We start from the raw sequence: 27,045 nt of genomic DNA on the forward strand, positions 1-27,045 counted from the left end.
ATGCATGTAACTTTCATTTAAACATGAAATTTAGAAAAAACATGAAAAGTAGAAATGCTGAAATAGTATTTTATTGTATAACCTACAATCCCTTAATATATATATCTCTTAGAAAACTGGTGTTTTACAGTGCATATAAATTTTTGGTTCTTTGTTTGTTACAAGGAAAACTGAGAGTCTCTTTGCAAATGAATGCTACATGATTTATAATTATATTTTAATGTTTTTTCCACCAATTTCAGGACCTTGTTAAGTTAAATAGGTATTTAATTGGTTAATAAAACAGTCAGAAGTTGTCTGCTGTCCATCTTGGATTTTTGTTCAGTGAGTTGTGCACTGCATATGTAAAGCGTGTTGTGAGGGAAGGCAGGGGCATGCTGTGAATGAATGGAGAAGGGGGCTGCATTCCTGGGCCAGGGCTTAGTCGACTCAGTCGAGTGGGAGTGTGCAACAGGCTGTGAGAGTGTGTATGTGGTGAGTGTGTGTGTGAATATAAGGGAGTGCAGTGCAACAACCAACCTCACAGCTAATTAGTTCAACCCTTGACAAAGGTGGGCCAGCCACTGAAGAGAACCCCTGGGGCTACACAGACTGCTCTGGAGGCTAGAGAGGAGAAGGCTAATAGGGAACCTCCTCATGTTCACTCTTTCTGGAGCTTAACTGATGTTTTGAACTTCTCCAGAGCATGTGAGAGCTGGAAACGGAGAAGGAGGATTGCTGCAGGACGTGTGGGACTAGTAGTTGGAGATCATGTCTGGACCAGATTCTGATGATGACAGAGCCTTCAAAGACTGTGAGTAAGACCTGGCAAACATATTTTAATATAGTTTTAATATAATTGGTCTTTGTGCTTCATATTCTTCAATGTCATGATGAAGCAATGCAGCATCCCATAGATGAGAATTATATAGGGGGAAGTTGTGTGTCCTATGGGTCAGCGAGACTAAATGAATGTCAAAAAAGTTATTTTAAAATAAATAATATGCCTAGCTCTGCATGAATTCAGAGATTTCAATATTAGTGGGTTCCTTAAGTGAATATGAAGAGATGATGAACAGTTATCCTTTAAGTGTGGAAGGTTACAGTTTTTAGTCTTGCTCTTCTTACAATTTAGATAAACCAATTAAAAATTGCCTCTGATTTTTAGTAAATATATATTGATTTTATTACTTTTTGTTAGAATTTATTTATACTGATATACACTAACCATTTTTTTAAAGAAAGTAACTTTTTTCCCAACAAAATGCAGTAACACCATTTATGTTGTTGCAAAAGAGTTCCATTTCAAATAAATGCTGTTCTTTTCAATTTTCATTCCATTTAAAGAATCCTGAAGTATCATGATCTTCGCATTATTGAGTACAATATTAAGCAGCACAAATGCTTTCAACTGTTTTCATGATTTCTGAAGAATCATGTGACACCGAAGACTGGAAGAATTGCTGCTGAAAATTCAGCTTTGCCATTGAAGGAATAAATTATAAAATATATTAAAGTAGAAAACTGTTTTAAATTGTAATAATATTTTGCAATATTACTGTTTTATTGCATTTTTGATCAAATAAATAAAGCCTTAGAAACTTCTTTGACCATAAGAGACTTCTTTCAAAACCATTTCCATCTCCAAACTTTTGAATAGTAGTGTAAACATACTTATATACTTTTTTATGTATTTAAGGGTAAGGGGTAAGGGTAAAGGGTGTAGAAAATGGAGTTTATACAGTATAAAACCATTAGGCGCGTGCACATGTGTGTGTTTTTGTGTGAATTCACTGGAATTAAGAGTATTCAGATCTGAACTGCAGATGAGAAATGTGGACGACACACTGCAGGGAAGGATGATATTTAATAATATTTCATTTTTATCAACTAGTCAGGGGGAAGGATACAGAAAAATAACCTCAGATTTTTAAGGGGCTTTGATGAAAGACATGCAGCCTTTTGATTGAACCAAAGCTCATTCACAAACAAGGCAGCTCATATACCAGCAGACTGGAATGAAACACTCACATATTGTGTTTTGAAGAATACAGACACAAACTGGGCGGTGCTCGCAGCAGCTGACTCTTTCAAACAAACAAAAAGTTGGACATTTTCATGCTGTAAAAACAAGTCTGTGTTCCCACATACATAGCCTTTTAACAAAAATATACCTTTGGTTCCCTTTCTCAATATTATTGCTGACCCCTTTAGAAGGGGGTGTGTTTTATATGCCATGCCTCAGCTGATTAAAGCAAGTCTGCACAAATATTGCACTTACTGTGGGTGTGAAATGCTGAAATCACACCACAACTCCCTGATGTGTGACTCTTATCCACCTCACAGAGCCCATGGGCACCTGTTTATTTTGCTAGGAAAATGTTTCCATGTGCTGATGCCAGACAGCCGTCACACTGATGTTACAGTGAATGTTAGTATAAATGGAAAGATAGATGTGGATGTAAACAACATTTGTTAAAATTAAGTAAATGAGTAAAATTACAATGAGCGAATATAAAATGATTAAATTGGTTTTCTTTGCCGCTCTATGATTGTATAACATAACAGTGATTTAAAAAGTTTCTGGAAAATTGTGATTTGTAACCTAATTAACAAAATGTGTAGCATTCCTGTAGCTCAAACTCTGAGTTTGATTCCCAAGGATTTTGATCACATGAACTGATGAAATGAAGGTGATGTAGATTGATTTGGATGAAAGTATCTTAAAAATTTGTAAATGCAAGTAAATATTGTGTTTGACAAGACACTGTCATCTATCACTAAAATACACTTAAATGGATAGTTCACAAAATTCTTTCATCATTTGTTCACCCTCATGTTGTTTCAAACTTGTGACATTATTTCTTTTAAGGAAACGAAATGTCTCAGTGTTTTTTGTCCAAACAATAAAAGCAGTGGACCCCAGTGTTTTAGACCCCATTTACTTTAATTGTAAAAACAGTTAAAACCTTCTTCAAAATATCTTATATGTGCTCCACAGAAAAAGTAAGTACACAAGCTTTAGGACATGAGGGTGATTTAATTATAATCTCATGACAAAAAAAAATAAAATAAAAATATAACCAAATTTTACTCTGACAAGCCAATGACTATTTTTTAGGCATAATCTATTTTTTTGAGCAGAGAAAATTTTGAACGTAAATGCATAATGATGGCGCATGCACTTTAACATGCAGTTTTTTCCCCCCATTGTAATGATTATAATTAACGTGTCGGGTGACTGTGTGTATCAGAGACATAAATCAGTATAAAATGGTAACTTTCATGTCAAAGGTTTGGCAGTGACACTGTCTGGGTTTGTTTGATGAACAGGCACAATTTCAATAAACACAGCAGTCAAAAACCTCTTATGTAACCAATTTGATTCTTAGACATTATAAACAGCTGAGCCTCTGTAGCGTATTATTGATCTGTGTGGTAAAAGATTGAATACTAACAGACAAGATTTTAATAAAATGCACAACATCATCACAAAGCATCTTAAAGGGATAGTTCACTCACATTTACTGACCCTTGCATTGTTCCAAACCTGTATTACCTTTTTCCTTACATCTTGAAGAAAGTTGTAGTCCAAACAACATTGGACCCCTTTTGACTTCCATTGTATCAGAGATAAATATATATATATATATATATATATATATATATATATATATATATATATATATATATATATATATACTGTATATATATATATATATATATATATATATATATTATCAAAATATCGTCTTGCAGAAGAAAAAAGAATAATGCACTTCTTGCAGAAGAAAAAAGTAATTCCAGTTTGAAACAACATGAATTTCCATTTTTGGGTGAACTATCCCTTTGAAAGAACCTCAAAACTGTCTCACTCAGTGAAAACAAAAGATGACTTAGGAAATATGTGAGAGAAATCATAGTTCCTCACTTGTAGCGATGCATAGTTTGCACATCAAAATATATTTAATTTGCTCACATTTTAAAATATTCTCCTTCTTTTGTCACTTCTAGTGAATGTTGTGGGAATGCTTCACCAGTTTTGGGAGCAGAAACAAGTGAAAGGCATGATGATGGAGTCAGACAATCTGGTAGTCTATGAGTCCATTCCCTCACCCAGCCCTCCCTACATATGCTACGTCACCTTACCAGGTGGCAGCTGCTTCGGAAATGTTAAGGTAAGTGAACTGAATTTACATATGAGTTTCTACTACATTTTTATTTGGCATTTACTATAAAGGATGTATTCATAAAGACTCAATTTGCTGTTATAATTAGGCAATTTTTATTATTATTACAAAGCAAAAGATTTGTTTAAAATGAACTTTAATCCATTAATTTTAGTACAATTCTGGCCTTATTCCATTACTAAATTAGGTCTAGTGTCTTTTTGAACAGCATCTCATCAGTACTATTCAGTTCAGCCATAAAAAAAGACTCTTGTGTTAAAATGAGGAAGGCCAACAGGTGGTTCTTATTTGCTAAATTACTCCTGCCAGCTGCCAATCAGTGTGTGGCATTTTCCTTCAGTTCTAATGGAATGTTCTATGAAATTAATCTCGAAAAAAATAATGAGTTTATTTATTCATTTGTCAATATGAAGCACATGACATGAATGCAAACAGATCTTGTCATTCTGAAATGGATTTGTGCTTCTCTGATTGAACTATTTAAAAAAATAAACTAGGAAACATGGGTTTTTATTATAATTGTCTGAGAAGAATATGACGTCAGTAGACAATCCGAAATAGACATAATGCATAAAGAATGTCATCCCAATTGTCCATTTGAAAGGATCTATCTATCTATCTATCTATCTATCTATCTATCTATCTATATTTATATATATAGTGACCCTGGACCACAAATATGGGTCAAAATGACTGATTTTTCTTTTATGCCCAAAATTTTAAAATAGTTGTATCTCGGCCAGATATTGTCCTATCATAACAAACCATACATCAATGGAAAACTTATTCATTCAGCTTTCAGGTGAGGTATACATCTCAATTTCGAAAAATTGACCCTTATGACTGGTTCTGAAGTTCAGGGTCATATTGTCACATGGTAGTGGTTGTAGGAACTGCGCACGACGAAGGAGTAGAAGTAAGTAGTCTTTAATCAGCATCAACACACTTAAACCATTGAAAGTAACATTAATCCAGGACAAAGAATACACAGAAACTTAGGGCTTATAAAGACGGGCAAATCAAGGAGCAAACGAGAGGATTAATCCAACACAGGTGATCAGAATAAACGATGATTAACTAAATGGAAACAGGAACTGAACCAAATAACCACAAACAGCAAATAAAAAATCAGGGGACAAAGACAGATATCGCTCAATGATGTAACAGTAACATCGGGGAGGGGGCGGATCAGGGAGCTCCAGGAGCCATGGCGGAGCAGGCAGTTCAGGTTGCCATGGTGGAGCAGGGGACTCAGGAGGCCATGGTGGATCCTCTGTGGCCTTAGCTGGCTCGGCCACGGGTATATGCCCCCCCCCACCCCAAATTATCTTGGGGAAATCTAGGAATCCTGGGGGGGCGCTCTGTAGGAGCGGGCACTGGAGGGCACTCTGGAGGAGAGGGCTCTAGAGGGTGCTTACAAGGGATGGACACTGGAGGGTGCTCTGGAGGGCACTTTCAAGGAGCGGGCACTGAAGGGCGCTTTCGAGGAGTCGGCTCTGGAGGTCGCTCTGGAGACGAAGGAGGGCTGGACGGGACCAGCGGAGGCGAAGGAGACTCATGAGACGTAAGAGAGCTTTCTAGAGCGGACTCTGGAGAGAGGATAGAGGCAGAGAACTCGGGAGGTAGTGCCATGTCCAGAAGCACCGAGTCAGTGGTGGCCGGCGGGCCTGAATCAGCAGTGGCCCGGGGGGTCCGAGTCAGCGGCGGCTGGTGGACTTGACGGCGAGCTGGTTCTTGATTGGGGCTGAACACTTTCCTGACACCGGAGGATTCCTTCCCTCCAGCTCAGTCCTGTGGTGTCTGGGAGGTCCTTGGGTGATAGTAATTGGCCCCGGACGCAGAACAGAGAGTTGAGCATTGCGTCATCAAGCATTGTATACAAAACACTTTTCTAACCGGCGGAAAACATACACGGGAAAAAAGATGCTGCTCACTTTCAGTTTTAGGTCCTGGATTTGGTCACGCGGTAGAGGTCGTAGGAACTGCGCATGACGAAGGAGTAGAAGTAAGGAGTCTTTAATCAGCATCAACACACTTAAACCATTAAAAGTAACTTTAATCCAGGACAAATAATACACAGAAACTGAGGGCTTATAAAGACAGGCAAACTAAGGAGCAAACGAGAAGACTAATACAACACAGGTGATCAGAATAAACTATAATTAACTAATGGGAACAGGAACTGAACCAAATAATGGCAGACAGGAACTAAACAGAATCAAACATGTGACACACACACACACACACACACACACACACACACAGACACACACACACACACACACACACATATATATATATATATATATATATATATATATATATATATATGGTATAGGGTAGAGTGGGGGAAAATGCCCCCCTTAAGGACTGTGTAATTTTTTTCTGTGGAACAAAAGTTAAAGGTGTTCAGAAAAGGGTGCCCTAAGCAGAATTGTATTGTTGTGCCCCCTCTGTCAAATATTATGGAAGTAAAAAAAAAACATATAGGGATCAGAATATAACTTTGATAAAATATAAAAGTAAATAAATAAAAACATTGTAATTTTTATTATTTACAAATTACAGTTGTAACTCTAGAAAGTTAACTACAGCTACGATTTACATTTTATAGTCTCAAGCATTCAGAAATCACGCAAGAGAAAATTAAGCAGTTTTACTTTGATAAAACCATGGTTATGATGTCCACATATTTTTGTTGTAGAAATTATAGAGGCTGTAGCATTTCTATCGCAAAAGTGGATATTTTAATTAACCTAAATTTTTGGTCAGTATTGAAAAAGGATTTGATTGTCCTTTAAGTGTAACAGCTGCAATTACCAGGCCTTTGGCACCCTTTACAGGCATTTGTAATAATAAGAAATGTACATAAATTGTTTATTTTGTACTACATTATGTATTTTAACAGTGTTATTCAATGAAACCATATTATTATTAATTAACCAATCATTATTGCCTCTTTTTTATATAATGCATTTTAAGTAATTTTAAAGGCTATTACGTGGCTAAGGTATGTTGTTATAACCACAAAAAAATTATATATATATATATATAATATATATAAAGTATAATATACATATATATATATATATATATATATATATATATATATATATATATATATATATATATATATATATATATATTATTATCCTAATACTTCTTTATAAACTATTATTTGAAGTAACAAAACCATGGTAAATTGGTGGTTACCACTACAGGAACCATGATTTTTGATTTTATTCGTAGTAAAACACTGGCTAAATTTCGTAAGGGAACATGGAAACACAGAGATAATATTAAATGCGTTGTTGGTGGTTAAATTATTACCGACAAATTTCGTTATTAAGGTCAGCCAAAAAAAAGTCATAGGATTATGAATGTACCTGAAAGTGATGCACGGGCTTCATCTTTTGTTCTTTTTCTTTTATCGGCGATGGATTGCTGATGTCTTTTCACATGGAGCCTATAGTTGTCCATAAATGATGATCAGTTGAATCCTGCCGCAAACATGAGGTGTGAACGGGTGCGGGAATGGTGCGTCACGTGTGCTCTACTGCGTTCACCGTAAAATGCATTTTTTATAATTATATATATATATATATATATATATATATATATATATATATATATTTATATTTATAATTTATATTTATATAAAAAAAAACGAAAGTTTTTTTTGTTGTTGTTTTTTTGAGTAACTGGGATGGTGCCCTGTGCAAACTGCGTACTCTGTATAGGGAGCAGAGGTGCTGGTTTTCATGTTATTAGTTTTTTTTTAACAAAAATTTTATTTGTACCAAAATTTGTAGAAAAAAAAAAAGTGACAGTGACGTGATGTGACATACAGCCAAGTATGGTGACCCATACTCGGAATTCGTGCTCTGCTTCTAACCCATCCAAAGTGCACACACACAGCAGTGAACACACACACACACTGTGAACACACACCCGGAGCAGTGGGCAGCCACACACCGTTAGGCCAAAATGCCCCCATGGGTGGGGTAAAAAGCCCCCCAGTCTGACATAGCAATTTGCTTTAAACATTTTAGTCAAGGCTGCCGGCTGCTCCGTTGTCAAGCCTGCCGGCCATTCCCAAGTCAAGCCCAGAAACGCTGGCCACTCCACAGTCATGTTTGCCGGCCGATGCTCTCCCAAACCCTACCACGGCAGCAGCTATCTCCTTCACCTTGGCCCAAAGGAGGAGAATGAGGAGGAAGAGACTGTTGTCAAGCCTGCCCCTGTCTCCAGAGTCTGCTCCGGTGTCTGCCTCCAACCCCAGAGTCCGCTCCGGTGTCAGATCCAGCCCCTGTTCCCATGCCTGGCCCACGGAGGGCCTCAGCACCCAAAATTTCCCCCAAGGATTTATTTTGGGTGGGACTATAGGGATCTGGCCATAGAGGCTGGGCCGAGTGCCGAGGCCAAGGCCACGGAGGCCGCTCTGCCATGGCCTGTGTTCATGTTTTGTCGTTGTTTAGCTCTCCATGCCCTAGTTTCTCCCTCGTGTTTCTTTGTGCCCATATTTGGTTCTTCCTGTTCCTGCACCTAATGTGTTTCATTTGTCTCAGGTGTTTCTGTTTATCCCCTCGTTTAGTTGTGTATTTAAAGAGTGTTCTGTTCCTGGTTTCCCTGTTCAGTGTCTTACGTCATTTTATGTTTCCTGCGTTCCTGATGTTCCAGCCTTTTGGTTTATTAAAGTCTGTTTGTTTAAGTATATTCCCACGTCTCCTCGATCCCCGCTACTATTGCCAAAGTCCCCACTCCAAGGTGATAGGGATGATCTCTTCCATTTGGAATTTGCCTGTGAACTGTACGGTACATGATACACGTACCGTTACACCCCTAATAGATATAGAATATATGCTGAGCGTGATTTCACCAAGTTCAACATGTTGAACATCATTCAAATCAATCAATCAGAATTGAGAGATAACTTTCAGAAATGTCAGTTTTAGGCTTACAATCAGGATTAGGTGCTTCTACGCCCTTATTAATCAGCTATCATTTCTCACTGATTTTAGGAATAATTTATGGGTAAGGTTAGGTTTAGGGGTAGGGATTGGGTTAAGTCTGTATTTTTGGACAGTAACGTTGATCCAGGATCAACAAACAAAATTGATCCAGGAACATGTCTGACTTGGCAAAATCAGGCCGACCATGAATGTATATATATATATAGAATAATTTGAAACATTTTCTCAACCAAGGATGCTGTAACCTTGGTTTCCTTTTAAAATGACTGTTATTTGAGGAAATTTCATTACTATAGCTGCTGCCCTTTGAAAAGCATACAGCACAGCAGGGAATTACTGCTCCAGTGACAGCACTGTCTTAATAGAGTGTATTCTTTGATTAGTGATTGAGCACATTGAAAATGTTCTTACATTTTATGCTGATTATTTAATTCATAGAGTAGCTCAATATCAGAGGACTTTCCTTTTAGATCAAAGACCAAGGCTTCCCAAAAGCATTGTAAGCCTAAATAGACTGTAGAAACCCCTGGCACCAATGGTCTCTACGATCTACTTAGGCTTAGAAAGCTTTTGGGAAACACAGCCCAGAACTTTTTTGCAATTTCTGTCCTCAAAACACTGCTTTCATATTTTTTTCTCTCTCTTTTTCTCTCTTTTTTATTCTCAGAACTCCAAACATATTCATCTTCATCTTGTAATTGCCTGATAATTATTTTGCACAATAAGCGTTTTCAGCAATATTACAAATCCAGAATTTAATCTCACCGGTGCTAGTTTCAAATCTTGTTTGTGGTCCACAGACATCATCTAAAACATCTTGTGATGTGGTTTGCAGGAATTCCGTGGCTTTGGGTTTAAGACATGCTTTAGAGAGCTAGTTTAACTTAAAGGATTAGTTCACCCTAAAATACAAAATTTTATGATTTGCTCACTCTCATGTTCCAGCGCTGTATATCTTTCATACTTTGGAAGACAAGGATATATCACGGAGGCTGTGCTGGCTGCTCTTTTCCATACAATGACAATGAATTGGACTGCCCCTTCTGCAAAAGAAATACACTTATTACAGAAATAATATACTTTAAAAGGATATAATATATGCATATATGTAACTGAATGCAGTGCTTTCACCACTTAAAGGGATAGTTAAAAAAAACATTTAAATTCTGTCATCATTTACTAAAACTCAAGTATAAGTTTCCTTCTTGTGTGGAACATAAAAGATGATATTTTGTAGAATGTTGGTAACCAAACAGTTGCTGGTAGCCATTGACTTCCACAGCAGGTAAAAAAATAAAAATAAAAATACTGTGGAAGTCAATGGCTACCTGCAACTGTTTGGCTACCAATATTCTTCAAAATATCTTGTTTTATGTTTAACAGAAGCAAGAGGTTTGGAAGAACTTGAGGGTTAGTAAATGATGACAAAATTTTCATTTTTTTTTGGAGAACTATTACTTTAATTGCTTGTATTATAGTTTAAATAATTGCAATATTAGCTGAACTATGGAGTGTTTTTTAAACCCACTAAAGTATATCTTGTTATATGTAATTTCATAATTACTTCTATCGTCATTGAAATATGTAGTTTATAAAAAAATGAAGTTGTAAATAAAACAAAGATTACCTATTTAAATTTTTACTTCAAAATATGTTACTTGATATTTGTAAATGTAAAATTTATTAGCAGTTTATTTTAGTAAAAAATTGTTTCTACATCATTTTTTTTCAGTGTGGTTACAGTGTACTGACAAGTATTTAAAGTAAACTAAAATATACTATAATGTAATTTCTACTGAAACTTGTATGTCATGTTTTTAAATATAATTGTAATTAAACATTTGTAATGATGAAGTTTGTCTTAAAAATAAAAAAAAATGAATACAACGATGAATAACAAAGTACATTTTGTAACAAACTACAAAATTCAAGTACTTCAAATGTACATTAGTACAGTATGTTAGTTAACATCAAAATATGCATACTTTTTAAGGCATGACAAAATGAATATTATATTATCTACAAGCAATATTATATTATCTACAAGTACAGTTTTTTTTAAATATATACTTTAAGTAGGCAAGTACATTCAGTAGAATTAAGGGTAACACTTTATTTTAAGGGGTCCTTGTTAAATCATATAATCAATAATTTATGCATAATTAATCATTTGATAAGTACATGTAGTTAATTAATATTACTCAGTGCTTAAATGTATAATTACACTGTAACAAGGACACCTTAAAATAAAGTGTAACTGAATTAAGCACAGTTCTTGTTCAGAAGGGTGAAGCTTTCAACCTTCACAAAACAATGTAAAAACACCATAAAAGTATCATAAAAGTGGACTCCACACAACTTGAGTGATATTTCCAGCCTTTCTGAAGTCATACGGTAGCTTTTTGTGAGAAACTTATGTCATTATTCACCAATAACCTTCCCTCTCTCCTGTTGTCCACTGTGACCAGATCATTTTGCAGTGAACTATTCCTTTGAAGCACAATCAGAGTGTTTATGTTATCAAGAATAAAAGAAATCCTAAAGAATGCCCAATCAGTGCACATTATCAGATTTCAACATTTCATGATGATGATGAATTGAAAGCCTCTCTCTCTCTGACAGTACTGCTACAGTAAAGCAGAGGCCAGACGTGACGCAGCTCGTATCGCTCTGATGAACTCCACATTTAATGAGCTGCCCTGCCGCCTTATCACTCCTGAGTTCATATCACACAGCGTGAAAGAAGCCGTCAGCACCACCAGCGTGAGTCTCATTACTATTAAGCTGCTTATCAACAAATCATCAAGTTTGCAGTTCAAATGGCTGAGATTTACATGATGTTTAGGGCTTCTTGACGGGTGAGTATGTTATTAACAGTAGCAAGAAATCTCATGTATGTTCCTGCTCGGTTGTAGATTACTTTTTGTGTATACAGCTCTAAAAGCTTTTCAGTCTATAGAAACAGTATAATTTGGAAGTACGGAAGGCCACCCACTGTAGTTATAGATCCATGTCTTTGCACTGGCTCCATCCCACATGCTCAACCTCATTTCATATAATGAAGAGCCAAGAAGCAATTCCAATGATAAATTGGCTTTGTACCAAAAAAAAAAAAAAAACATCTATAAAGAAAAAAGTCTTGTCACCCCCACTCACCCCAAATCTGAATGTAGCTGCCAAGATTTTCACATTCTTTGGGAGTGTGTGTGTGTGTGTGTGTGTGTGTGTGTGTGTGTGTGTGTGTGTGTGTGTGTATGTGTGGTCTCCCTTCACTCTCATGTCATTTATCCTCTGCAGTCTTGGCCTTTACTTCTCCAACAATAAAGACAAGTTGCTCCGACTGAATAACAAAGCAAAGGGGTGTCTAATGAAACCCAGACCTCCCTCTGTATTTGTGTCTGATCGGTTTGAGTGATGACACTTCTGTAAGTCATTGTGTCCCACTGTTCACAGGGTAACATTGCAGATGCGTCTGACCCTGGTACCAGTATAGGAGCATACTGTCTCATGCTGGAGCTGAACACTGGGAAAACCATGCTGGAATTTCAGGTTAGAAAAAAACAGCCTTTATGTAACCTTGCTGAAAACACCCGCTGGTCCAGACTGGTTTACGCTGGTTGGGAAAGCTGGAACGTTTGCCAAAGCTGGTTGACCAAGAGAAATCTGAAGTATTAGTTAATCCATAAATCTGTCATCATTTATTCACCCTCATGTGCTTTCAAATCTGTATGACTTTCTGTATGACACAAAAGAAGTTATTTTGAATGATGTTCCAGTTGCTCTTTTCCATGCAATGACAATGAATGGGCACTGGACCATTGAAGCTACAGACAGGATACAAAAGCAGCAAAAACAACAACAACATAAACGTAGTCAATTTGACTACTGACTACTCTTCAGTAGTTATGTGATAGCTTTGATAGAACCGACTGAAATTTACATATAATTCAATTTTCAATCTTAATATCAGCTCTGCTCCACATGAAGCATCAATGAGAGACATAGTCATTTCTGATTTGTGAACAAATCATTATTTTGAATCAAAAATCAATTTTATTTCATTGCTTTTCACTTTACAGAAAATCATGATATCAGTGTTTATAATATCTTAATATCTTCCTTCCTTATAATCACCTTTACCATAATACATTTACATTTAGTCATTTAGCAGACGCTTTTATACAAAGCGACTTACAAATGAGGACAATGGAAGCAATCAAAAACAACAAAAGAGCAATGATATATAAGTGCTATAACAAGTCTCAGTTAGCTAAAACTCAGTACATGTAGCAAGGGCTTTTAAATAATATAATAAATAAAAAGAAAACAGATAGAATAAAAAAAAGAATAGAGCAAGATAGTGTTAGAGGTCTTTTTTTATAATTGTATATTAAAGTTGGGTTATAATGTCGCTTATACTTTCCAATGATATAAATAGTTGAGATTTGTTATATAGTATATATCGCTTAACTTGTGTATACTTTATGTATGCAAATAAAGATACATTTAGCAAACACATCCAAATATATATAAAGAGAGCTGTGCAATAATGTAGTTTACATTTTTAACGATACAGTATATGCAATCGTGAAGTTGAGATTTGCTATATATTATTGCTTATAGTGTGCTGTATGTATGCAGGTAAAGTTTGATGTTTAAATATATTGCTGGATCATAATATAGTTTAAATTATGTGAATATATATAAACAATTAGGCAATTAATTTTTTTCTATATAGAGTACAGTGTATATATATATATATATATATATATATATATATATATATATTTTTTTTTTTTTTTGTTTAGTTGTGCTTTTTTTTACATGTTTATTAGCATTAAACCCCATAATTAGGCTGATATTTGGCATGCAGATATTTCATAATGCCTAAACTGTGTAAAACAAGTAGCAGCTTTCTTGCTTAAATTAAAAACTACTTGTGTGGCAGGATATCAATTTTTACTTTTGAATGCTGAACAAAATCTATTTGTGGATGTTCTCCAGAGCTTATAGATGAGCACCAGTTCCTGTGTATGGGGGGGAAGTAAGCCTCGCATGACATCAGTCTGAAGTGAAGAAATGGCAAAGCAGTACTGCATCTGTTTAGACACTGCAATGTGTTAAATATCATCAGCATACTTAAAAAATAACACCATGTGTTGATGTCTCGACAAATTTGATTATGTTGCAGGTCTTTTAGTTCTGGTAAATAATTTTGCATCAAAAAAATGTAAAGATCAATATGAAAATTATATATTTTACATAAATAAACATACAAATATATGTCTACACTTTTAAACTGACTATTCCTTTTAAACTTTCAATGTGCTATATTTTAAATGAACTTTGACTACACACACTAATACAAACTAGTGTAATATGAACTTTTTGGTCTGCTTTGTTTTTGTGTTTTTAGAAATAATGACAGTTTTTCAACTTTTGCACTGGAATGGCACTCTGAGCTTTTCGGGAGATGAGATGTAGCCGTCAGGTAAGAATAATTTTCTGAATAAAATGTGAGTGGTGCTTTGCAAAGCTTTCCGCCAATATGTTGTAGGTGTAGGTGGTTTCCAGAGTGTTGCTGTGCAGCTGTTAAGGTCTTCTGAGTAGTTATTAGTTTTACTATGAGGTTAGGGTATTGCTTTTTGACCCAAGTAAAAAAGCCTATTCCTAAGTTCCTGTCAATAGGTCCAGTGCTGTCAGTTTTATGTCACACCTTCTAAATTTTTTTTTACTGTAAATACCTCTATTAAAGGACGTGATCCACTACTACTCCCAGCAGCGTCTGGACGAGCGTACGCGCAGCCACATGGCACTGGACTGGTTACAGAAGGAGCAGCACTCCCCCGGCTTGCTCTCCCAGGAGCTGCAGCTGGCCGTGAAGGAGCTGGGAGAGGCCCGGCGAACAGGCAGGGAACTCCGCTTCTACAAGGAGAAGAAAGAAATCCTGAGCTTAGCTCTTATTCACGCTAATGCTGAGGATCTGGAGGGCTACCACAGTGAGGTGATGTCCTGGACAGAAGAGACTGAGTTTGAGTACACTCAGGAGGGACACTGTCTGGAGGGGAGTATGACCGATTCTTCAGAGCACTGCCAATTTCACTCCCAGGCGAGCGATAGAGAATCAGTGGAGTAAGCTCTGTGAGACAAGTTGTATATACTGTACATAATGGTCTTTTTTATATCATTTTTTTAAGATCATGTGGGATCATATAGCTTTTTCAGGCTTCTTTCATACACTCTTAAAAATGAAAGTTCCAAGATGTGGTTTTGACAGCAAAGCCATAAGAACAACTTTGGGTTTCCCAAAAGAAACTTTCAGTGAACAGTTTCTTAAAGGGATAGTTCACCCAAAAATGAAAATTCTGCCATTAATAACTCATGTCGTTCCAAACCCGTAAGACCTTTGTTCATTTTCAGAACACAAATTAAGATATTTCTGATGAAATTCCGAGAGCATTCTGACTCTCCATAGACAGCAACACAACTACCACGTTCAAGGCCCAGAAAGATAGTAAAGACATCATTAAAATAGTCCATGTGACAAAAATGGTTCAATCAGGTGCCATAGAATGCATTGATAAAATATTTTAAATTGTTCTCTGATGTCCCCATGAGTGTGTATATGAAGTTTTATCTCAAAATACCACACAGATCATTTTTTATAGCTTGTTGAAATTGCAACGCGCTGTTTATGTGTATGTCCCCTTTAAATGAAAATGAGCTGGTGCTCCCGCCTCCCTTCTCAGAAGAGTGTGATGCTTCAAGAGCTCATGCTCGCGGTCATACCGGTGTTACGGTTTAACTCGTGGTGACCGTTTTACTGACCTCAAATTGCTTCCAAACGCAATTTTTAACTACCACGTTCCTATTCATATCATTCTGGTAGCATGTGAAGGCAGCATTAGTGAAAACAGGGACAGACAATGGTAGCTTTAGCAACATTAGCCTTACAGAGAGCCAGGAAGCTCTTTTGGAAAGCAAAATATGATGCGTGATGCCTACTTTGTCTGCAGTCTAGACGTTTGCGCATGAAGCGTTGGTATCGATCCCTCTTTCAGAAGCAATCTTTGCACAACTCCAACGCTGAACTGACCCTCATTTGTGAGGCAGTTCGTAGTAAAATGATTAGCACAAAAGTATAGGACTTTCCATTTTTTTTCCCCGGGACATTCCCTTTGAAAATTACATTTGACCACTGTGTCCTCAACGGTCTATGGACACTCCTATGTTCGTTGGTGCATTCAAACACAATACACTTTTAATGGTTCTTTGGCGCTGACATTGTACCTCCAGCAGCTACAACAAGAAAACAGTAATGGCGCACCACTGTTTCTCACTCAGGGCTGTGTATATGTTAATAGGGCAGAGAGAACCACAAATGGGCGGGACTTTCCCCGAGTGTGACATCATAGTCTGGAACTGCTTGTGTGGAGAGACTGTTTATGATTTTTTGGGATTATAAAACAATAAGTGAGTGGATTTTTATCATTATAGGCTGGTTGTTTTCACACACTGCGCCCACACAACTGTGTTCATTCACCTTATAAAAGTGATTTTTGCATTCTTTGGTACCTTTAATTTTTGTATTCTCATTTATAAATGCTTTTTTATTTCATAAATGCATTTTGTGCATAAAGAAAACAAAAATAATGAATTTATTCAACATTTTCTTCTCGTTCCATTCATGGCAGTACCACGACACATGTGTGTGCATTCCGCTCTTTGCAGACAAGGGTTAAGACTAGATGGGATACAGCTGTTGCTACGGCCAACAGAGCTTACATGGGTTAGATGCATTAGCATAATTTGTTTTTCTTTGTGCACAAAAAGTATTCTCGTAGCTTCATAAAATTACAGTTGAACTACTGATGTCACATGAACTGTTTTAAAGATGTCTTTACTATGTTTCGGGGCCTTGAACGTGTCAGTTCCATTGCTGTTTATGTTGGATCAGAAAGCACTCAAATTTCATAAAAAATATCTTAATTTCTGTTCTGAAGATGAACGAAGGTCTTGGGGGTAAGTAATTAATGACAGAATTAATGACAATTCATTTTGGGTGAACTATCCCTTTAAAATAATATTTTCTTAGTGTGAAGAATTTTACAATTCTAAAGAACCTTTTTCCACTGTAAAGAACTTTTTGTGCAATGAAAACAGATGTTAAATGTTTTTCTTTGAATCATGCCATTTGAAGAACGTTTATTTAGAGTCTAATATGAGATATGCTATATGTAGCCCATATTCTTTATTCCTGTACATTCTAACTCACAAAAATGGCAATAAAGATTGGTTGTAGCCTCTTTTTTTTATAGTTAACAAACATGCTGATGTTAGTTTTATAAATGTTTAGTGAGTAGGCTAAAGCTATCTGTACGAGAACCTTTGTACTGTCGTTGTTTTGGTGTTCTGCTATCTTACCGGTAGAGGGCGCTGTTTCTGTACTAATGTAATGAAGTGTCGGTCTTAATTGAACAGGACAAAGCGCTAACAGGACTGTCGTTATTCATTACCCCCCTTGACTAGAACTGTGATTAGCTCATTTTTTATTCCAAACAAATGCACACACATAATCAGCTTCTATTGAACATTTGTTAATTAAAATCAGTCCTTTGTAGAAGCAATTGTGAATGAATGTTGGATCTGTTTGCAATGTTTTGATTAAACTGGTAACTGTGACTAATATCCATAAAAATGGCTTCCTGTGATGACTACAATGTATAACATGATTTGTCATTGTTTCTTGTGCAGCTTTTGTTAGGTGATTATTACACCTGTAGGTTTTTATTTTTATTGATTTTTTTTTTTTAATCATATAACAATGTAATCAACAAAGCGGATAGGGGGAAAAAAACCTTCATGTTTGCATTTGGCTATAATCTCAAGGATCATTACAGTGAGAAACCATTCCACCACATTTTCTTGAAATAATGTGCACTGAAAAAGTAAGCTTACTCCGCTAAATTTTTAAATACAAAATTCAAGTTTTGTAGTTATAAGTTCAATGGACTTTATTTTTGACAAGTTCAAGTAAAATGACAGAAATGACTATGACAAATTAAATGGATGGATACAAAGATGACACGTCACTGACAAAAGCATTTTTTACAGTGCACAAAACTAGGCCATAATAGATGTTGTTGTGCTCAACTTTATTATTTTTTTTTTTCATCACAGTGGTTGCTAGGAGACTATTGAACCTAAACCAAGAAATCTTGAGCTACAGCGATGATGGGTATGTGTCCTCATAAAGTGCTCTTAGTGGGAATTGATAATGTTATATAAGATGCAAATTTGCCCCTTTCTAATTTTCTTCTACATGAACTGGGCTTTAAGTTTGTTATTTTCTCCCCTTTGTGGCATAGCAAGCAATGAGATCCCATAGTGACAAAGGGGCCTCACTGGAGGAGAGTTGTTTTTGCAGTTTTTTTTCTGTTTAAAATCTTCTGCTCATCTTAAGATCCTACACAATCTTATTCTGCAAAGGTCTCATTAATATTCACTCTGAATCACTTTTCATTATGCATGATTTTGCATAAATTATCTTATTACACAACAAGAGAGCTTCTCTGTAATGCACTGCTTTCACACATTCACTCTCGCCAATTTGCAGGTTTTTCTCTCTCTTTATTCGGTCTTTGCGGTATGATATATCTAGTCGACCTACCGATGGGAAAAGGAGTGGGAAAATGACATCTCTGGCTGTTTTAGAGAGTACATGGTACTCTTGGGAGGCAGAGCAATTTTCCCGATTCAGTGATTGTCAGTCACCTGAAGGGCTGAAGCCATCGGTAGAGCCGCTTTCTTTAATTTACAGAGCAAAAAAAAAAAAAAAAAAAACCCCAGAAAACGCTCACTTTCAAATTGAAAAGCGTGACTTTCTCCTTTCTTTTCCTTCTCAGGACAATGAGATGTAAATTACACCATTCCGGTCTTTGGGCTGATAGGAAATGACAATAAGATCGAGAGCATTAGAGTTATTTCATACAATGGCTGTTTGAAGCTGACCAAACGGGACGAAAATCATATTTCCTGTTTCAATATTGAATTAATAACCAGACGGATGGAGGAACACACAAATCAAATTCATTTTGATGGCATATTGTGATAAAGATTTTAAATGGCACTGGAAACTGTGTTTCTCAGGCCCAGATTTATTAACTTTATGAGAACATTATGGAAAATTGAAATAAAAGACATTTACATTTTAACCTGAAGTAATAGCCCTGTGCTTTTCAATGTTATTAAAATCCCATCGATTCATTTTTGGCTTGGATGGCAGGGGATATGCTTCATTTGTCTTTTCTTTGTCCTTCAAGTGGGTCAAGAAGCTACTGTGATGATTGAAAGTGAAAGACAACAAGTGAGAGACACTCTGCTATTTGTCTCCTCTCAGCTGCGAGCACACCTCTCCATTTTCACACAAATCCCACTGCAAATGCTATCTCCAACTGACGCTGCCATCCACTCACGTTTGATGCGGGTGTAAATGCTGTTTCTGCAAAGCCTGCAGTGCTGTGGCGTCTGAAATCTCAGGAGAGCTCTGCTTCGGTCCCATGCTATGCAGAAAGACAGACTGACCCGTTCTGTATGTTCATAATTTTGCATCTTGTTAACCTTGCATAGAAGTTCCTGTCAAGGCGTCTGTGCAGTAGCACGCTGAGTGAAGCAGCGTGAATGCCATGTGGCCCTTGTTTTTCTTTGACATCTCTCCCAGCACACCCACTCTCCTGCTCTTCACCCAGTAAAGGACATCTCACCCTTCCCTCGCCTTTTTCCCTCACTCCAGTGTCCTCATTAAACTGACAGCAACATAGTCCTTTATAGGATGTTGTTAAAAGTGTAGTTCTCCACAAAATGTAAATTCTGTCATTAATTCCTCTCCTTTTTTTTCTTTTTCTTTTTTTTTAACTTGTATGTTGTTATATTTCTGTGGAACATGAAATGTGCTCTGTGTTGGTCCCCATTAATTCTGGTCCTTCAGAAATAGTTTATTTACTGATATTCTTTTAAGGTATAGTTCACCCAAAAATGAAAATCCTGTCATCATTTACTCACCCTCAAGTTGTTTCAAACCTGTATAAGTTTATTTCTTGTGTTGAACAAAAAAGAAGATATTTTGAAAAACAAACAAATAAATAAATTATAATAAAATAAATTGATGATCTTGACTTCCATAGCACCCCCCCCCCATACTATGAAAGTCAATGAGGACCATCAACTGTTTGGTTACCTATATTCTTTAAAATATCTTTTGAATTCAAGATTAAAAAAGAATACAGGTTTGGAATATCTTGAGGGTGAGTAAATGATGACAGAATTTTCACTTTTGGGTGAACGTTCCCTTTAAGCAGGTATTGTCTAAATGTATGTATACCAAGATGCAATACATATGAAGAAAAATAGACATACACTGTAAACAAAACAAAAACAAACAAAATCAGAATTAGATTTTTATCAGAAGTTTTATTTAATCAAACAGCCTGTCATCCCACAACTCACAGTTGAAGACTGTGTGTATGTAAGTACAACAATTTAATGAACAGAAAATTAATATTGATTAACTTACATTTTTAGACACAAAATTGCTGATATCTTTGCCTATTTTTGCTTTGCCAACAAAAATAGTTCCAAACAAAGCAACCACAAAAATCAGAGTAATATATCTTTGAGCCACAATAAATCAGTGAATCAGGTGAGTAAACGATTCAATGACTCAAAAAGTTCAATGAGTCACTAAAGACTGTGAGTCACTGAAAATGCTTTTGAATGAATCAGCTGAACAAATGATGCAATGACCCTGAATGTTCCTGAATGGATTAATGTTCTGAACTAACTGGTTAAATGAACAATTCAACGACTCGTACATAAAGACAGTCTCTTGGCACTATCATATGGGTGCAACTGTAATCTGCAGAAAGAGTCACTGAAAAATCCCAATCACTGTTTGGTTTATCTGGAACGCTCAAACACAGACAAGTGGAGTGATACAAACAGTGATGAGCCCCAGTGTTCTTGGACTGTCCTCTTGGAACTTCACTCTGCAAACAGAAGTTATAATTTTTGGATCTTGACTGTTGTGGTCACCATGAACTCTCATTCAGTAACAGCATACAAGTTTGGAACAACATGTGGGTGAGTAAATGATGACAAAACTATTCCTTTAAGCTGCTGCAATCCTCATAGCCTTTTCAAACATTCAAGAGTTTGTTAAACTAATGGGGAAGAACAACCGGGTGGGCGGCTTTAGATTTCTCTCAAACCCGTCAATCTTTTTGCTGCTGCCCTGTATGACACTGCCAGAAACGGATGCCAAAGCAAGACAGCAATGTAATGAGTGATGGGTTGAACAAAACAGCTCTGCTGTGCGTGCTTGTCTCTGTGTGTGTGTGTATGAGCAAGTGTGTGTGTGGACATCTGTGGAGAAATTGTGAGGCAGATGGAACTGTCAGCTTGTCCTCTATGCACAGTTGAGCCCCTGAAGCCTCATGCAGACACTTGCTTTATTGCAGCAGTGTGCACAAATTCTGCACTCCATCTAACATAGTCCTAACGCAGTCCCATCCACCCCAGACAAACCGACTGAAGAAATGCACCGAAATAGAAACTCAGCATGAGATTTACTCACACTGTTCACTGTCTGTCAAGCGTGCCAAGACAACCACAAAACAGGTACAAACATGGTATGAAAAACCAGAAGCTATAAAAGCAAAACATGTTTAACATACTATGCAGTACACATATAAAAGACTACAAAGATATATTATGTACACAGAAATATTTTGAATTTGATTCTCATTTGACTGTGGTTGAAACAAGATTCCTTTATTACAAAAAAAAAAAAAAAAAAAAAAGGCTAAACAAGGAGCATCAGTTTGATTAGGCACTTATTAAGCACTTAGTTAGCTACAATCCCCATTCCTCCTTGTCTCTAATTTATTAAACATTTATATGCCCTGAGACCAAGTCACTAGTCAGTTTGCTATGGATAATTTCAAATGACTACATCAGTAAAAATAATCTTCATGTTTAACATATAGTATACAGTAGGTGAGACTGTTATTACTTAAGAAATATGATGTTCCCTTACGAAACAAAAATATATGGGAATATACTGGATAATATAATGTGATATATTAAATATAAATATATATTTCCCTGTTTGGCATCTGCTTTTTAAAATTCCTCTTTGAATAAAAAAAGTGTTTTAAAACAGAATAAATACATATGTTTGGGGCTTTCTGACATGTCAGACTGTGGTTCAGATGTGATGTCCCGAGACATAACCACATGCTCTGTGAGAGCTCAACCTTAATGCTGAAGGATAACGGAGGAATTATTCCGGCGGACACTTCAGCTTTCTCTTTCTCTCTCTGTCAGTCTGTCTATGTCTCCACATTTCTCGTCACTCTTTCTCATCACATTTTTTCTTTCTCTCAGCTAGACAAGAAGCTCAAAGTATCTGTCACAGACAGGTTGTGCCAAAGACAAAATGCCTCATCTCCAAATTGCATTTTCCAAAAGAGGAAAACACAAAGTCAGCTGTAGGTCAGATAGATTCGCGGTGGGATCATGAGAGCTCTAGGAAGGTAATTGAACACGGCTCTCTTTCTGTTGAGACAGAAACCAGCAGTTTGATGAAATTGGATTTCAAAAACAAATGGAACAGAAAATAAGATTTAAATGGCAAAACAAGTAAAGTGTTTATTTCTGGCATGTCATCCTTTCCATAGGCCCCTCAGAAATGTCATACTTTGTGAAAGGGAAAGAGGTTTCCTCTCTCAAACCTAGTGCGCATCTAGAAATAGCAGTCTGAAATGGCTCTCGAATTCATAGCAAATCACGTGTATTTCAATCTCCTGAACTATCTTTATCCTGAGGAGAGAGTGCAGTATTGATTGGTGAGTGAAGAAAACAGAACAAAAGATCCCTCAGGTGAAGAGTGTTGCTAAGTGCTCAGTGGTGCAACATTGCTGCTTTCCACAATAACCTAAAATCACTTTCTTAATCTCTACTTTTCTCTTGTATTCCGCTGAAAATATCAGCATGTTGTTAATCTTTCCGGTTAAGCATAAATCTAACAACATTTGTGAGGTTTATGCTTATAAAAGCCCAGTAAGGTAAGAAATTAAAAACTTATTTTAATGTATATCCTATGAAACCTTAGTATATAACACAAGTTTGCTACTCAAGCAAATATATCTTGTTTTGAGGATGTTTAGGTACTTTTTACTTTTAATGGAAAACAAGGAAAAAATACTGATTAAAAATGCTTTTTGCAGAGCAGTGCAGATAAACAAGTTTATGCACGCAAGGGATGAGAAGTGTAGCAGAAAATCAAATGAAATATAACAATGTGATGTTTTTAATTCTTTAAGTTGAAATGAAACTTCACCCTATTTTCTTTTCTGAATGCAAATTATAGGTCTTATCAGTGCTGGGGGTAACACATTGCAAGTAACACAAGTTACGTAATCAGATTCCTTTTTTAAATAACTAGTAAAGTAACACATTACTTTTTAATTTAGACTGAAATATCGGAGTTACTTTTTCAAATAAGTAACGCCAGTTACTGTGTCTTGTCTGACAGCTCTTGTGTTGCCATGTTGAGAGAAATCGGGAGTAAGTACAGAGACGTTGTGCGTGCTGTGTGAACATGATGCTTACTGTAGTTCTAGACTAAATATGAACATGTATTTACTCATCTCACCTGCACAAAAACAGATTCAGTATTCCTCAAAATGAATAAAAAAAGTCAAATGTAAACAGAATATTATACAACATTGCAATAATTAAATAGGTTTAATAAGACAAACATTTATGTATTTAATCCCATTTTATTAACCAATGTCTTTGCTACTGAACTTCGATGATCCAATTTAACCATACTAAGCAAAAATGACATATTTGTGTTTCATTTTTGTTATTGCTGAATAGTGTTGAACTTTCTTCTCCTGCGTCATATTCTTCATATGAAAAAAACTGTATAAACCACAAATTTTTTCTAAAGTGACCCTGCCTGTCTAACAGCAATGTCAGTGGTTAAAGTTACAGTGGAATGCAGTGTCTCTCTTCTCTGTCCCATTGAATTTTAATAGACCTCATGAACAGGGAAACATGACGTCAGTGGAGGCATTTTGTGCACATTCTGCATCAAATCAGTCTAAATGAAAAAATAATGTTGTTAGTTGGAAGATTAATTAAAAGTAAATGTATAACTTACACTCTTAGATTTCACTGCTTTAATGTCACGTCAAAACCAAACTTGAAATGACTTGAAAACATTGTGTGTGAGTTTTTTAGTGAGCAGTCAGTTTGGTAAAATGAAAGATATTAGTTGTCCCTGCATGATCAACATCTTGCATCGCCTACATCTCAAAATCCAATCAAAAACTGATGGGTAGAACCAAGTCCTGTCCTACATTTAATTTTATTTTATTTTTTTCAGTAATACATTACATATAGATCTATATGTCACAATACTGAAAAAAAGATCTGTTGCTTTATCTGTTTCATTGTGACGTTACGGAAACTAAAAAGACATATGTGAAAATTACTTTCACAAAAGTACTATAGCCTACACTCAGCAAAAAAAGTACAAATTGGGGCAGTACCTTTTCAAAAGGTACAAATTTATACTAGTAAGGTACTAATATGTGAGGTACTCATTTTTAACTTGAAAGTACTTCTATGCACCCTTTAGGGCTAAATAAGGTACACGCAAGTTTCCATTGTGACAATTAACACACCCTCCTATTGGTTATTTGTATGTTAAAACAGCTGTATCTTTTTTCTTGGGTATGTGTTTATATAGACGTATATAGTTTATATAGTGCTTAGGTCAAAGTAAGGTGAATGGATGAGTACTTATGGGAATAAAATCCTATTGTGGCTCATCATTTCCTAACTCCACTTTCATACATGCTGTGTGTCAGGTTTGTGTCTCTGTGATTCTGTACCACACAGATACTTATGCAAAACTCTGAAACTGTATCGGAGCTTTATAGGAAGGGAATGAATCTTGTAGCTAGATGTTTTGAAACCCTAATAGGAAGCCAGGTAGTGTTTAATCTAATTTAAAACAAATGCATTTTGTTGTAAAACAGATTCATGTGCAATATGCTTGAGCAGAACACAAAGAAGTTTTAGTTCATCCCAGCCTTTCTGTGACCGACCGTAATACACATTTTCCCCGTTCTGACTTTTATCTCATGATGATTGTTCCTAGACAAGTGCATTTCAAAAGGCATCATTACTGTCCAAAGTACTGTGGTTCTGCACAAGCTGAACGATTAATTTCTCATTCTCTTTCTGTCTTTGATAGAACACACACTGTTCCACACACTTCCCTGTGTTCGAACATCTTTGAAGTCTCTGAATCTCTTCCCCTTGTGATGTAAGTTCTTAAATAATTTCTTCCTTCCTGATCCTGAAATAGTATCCATCAAAGAAACAAGTCATCTTAGATTCAGCTGCTAAGTTATGAATGAGTGGGATTCTTATGAAAGCATGCAGGATGAGAACAACCTACCTTATGAAGATCCATTATATGCAAATCAGCAATATTCATCCCTGCTAATCACACTTGAGCACAGGTGGTGCACAGAAGCACGGATTTCTTTTCTTAGAAACACATTATTGTGATTGTATAGAGATGTAAGCACTTTCCCCCAACTAATTTAATACTTTTTTGGTATCCTAACAAATCAGAAAAAATACATAAATTAACAGCAGTTGAATAAAAAGAATCAACCCAATTGTTTTAGTGAAGTCAGGTGTGATTATGGTGCTTTCCCATTGATGAGGCAGCGGTACATCAAAGCAGACCCCCCTCTCCTCCATTACTCAGAAGTAGCATTGTGTGTAGTCCTCAGGCTGAGCCTTTTTAAGTGATGATGGGACTGGAGCGGTAACATGTGGTGAACATCGAAAATGAAGAGACAAGTCCCCTCTCTGTGTTAGAGTTTTTTTTTTAAATCCAATATAGATTCATCCATTTCTGGTTGATTTTTTTACACAGTTACTGGATTTATGGCAGACCATTTTTGGGACACTTGGGACTTTGAGCAGCCAACACATAGTATAACATTTATATTTATAGTATATGCATCTTTAAACAATTTTTTTTTAAAAGTAATAGCTATAAAAAATAAGTGATGATAATAAAAAAATAATACCTATAATAAGGGTGCGATTTGTTGGTAACATGCTAGAATACTGTTCCATCGTTAATGACTAACTACACAAGAACACACGAGTAACACAATATTAGCACTCTTAACTACTAGTATCTAACAAGAAGCTCTGATTCATGAATTAGTAAGTAATAGTGCTTAGTCGAATGTGGTAGTTCACTATTAGCTAATCAGTAACTACTATTTGTTCATACCTCCACAAGAACAATGAATAATTCATAATGCATAATTAATTCTGAAGTGAAGGTCATGGTAACCCACTAGTAATGACTCAAGTATTGAATAACATGATAATACTCTAGTAATGACTGAAATCATTGCAAGTTTTTGAGGGGTTTGTAAAGTATTGGATAGTAATTATTCAGGTGTTACTACATCCTTCTAGAGGAATTAGTAATTTTTTGGATCAGTGTTCTAAAGTGAAGATCTTGATAACTCCCTAGTAATTACTGAAGTCATTGTAAACTTTTGAGGTTTTTGTAAGGTTCTGGTTAGTAATTAATTTTGCTAGATTTGATAACACTTAAATCTTTGCTACTGATCCAAATAATTAGTAATTTCTTCAGGGGTATGTAGTAACTCTTGGGTCATTACTATCCAAAACCTTACATATGCGTATCTCAAAAGCTTATAATGGCATCAGCCAAAATTAGGGAGTTGTCATGCTTTTCGCTTTAGAATACTGATCCAATTAGTATTCTTTTA

General features: G+C 36.0%; 1 pseudogene; it reads left to right on the forward strand.

The window, feature by feature from the left end:
- Positions 1-412: 412 nt before the first annotated feature.
- LOC109090793 lies at positions 413-15,577 on the forward strand (annotated as a pseudogene).
- Positions 15,578-27,045: the final 11,468 nt, after the last annotated feature.

The sequence above is a fragment of the Cyprinus carpio genome, chromosome B5 (assembly GCF_018340385.1).
Source record: "Cyprinus carpio isolate SPL01 chromosome B5, ASM1834038v1, whole genome shotgun sequence".
Lineage (NCBI taxonomy): Eukaryota > Metazoa > Chordata > Actinopteri > Cypriniformes > Cyprinidae > Cyprinus > Cyprinus carpio.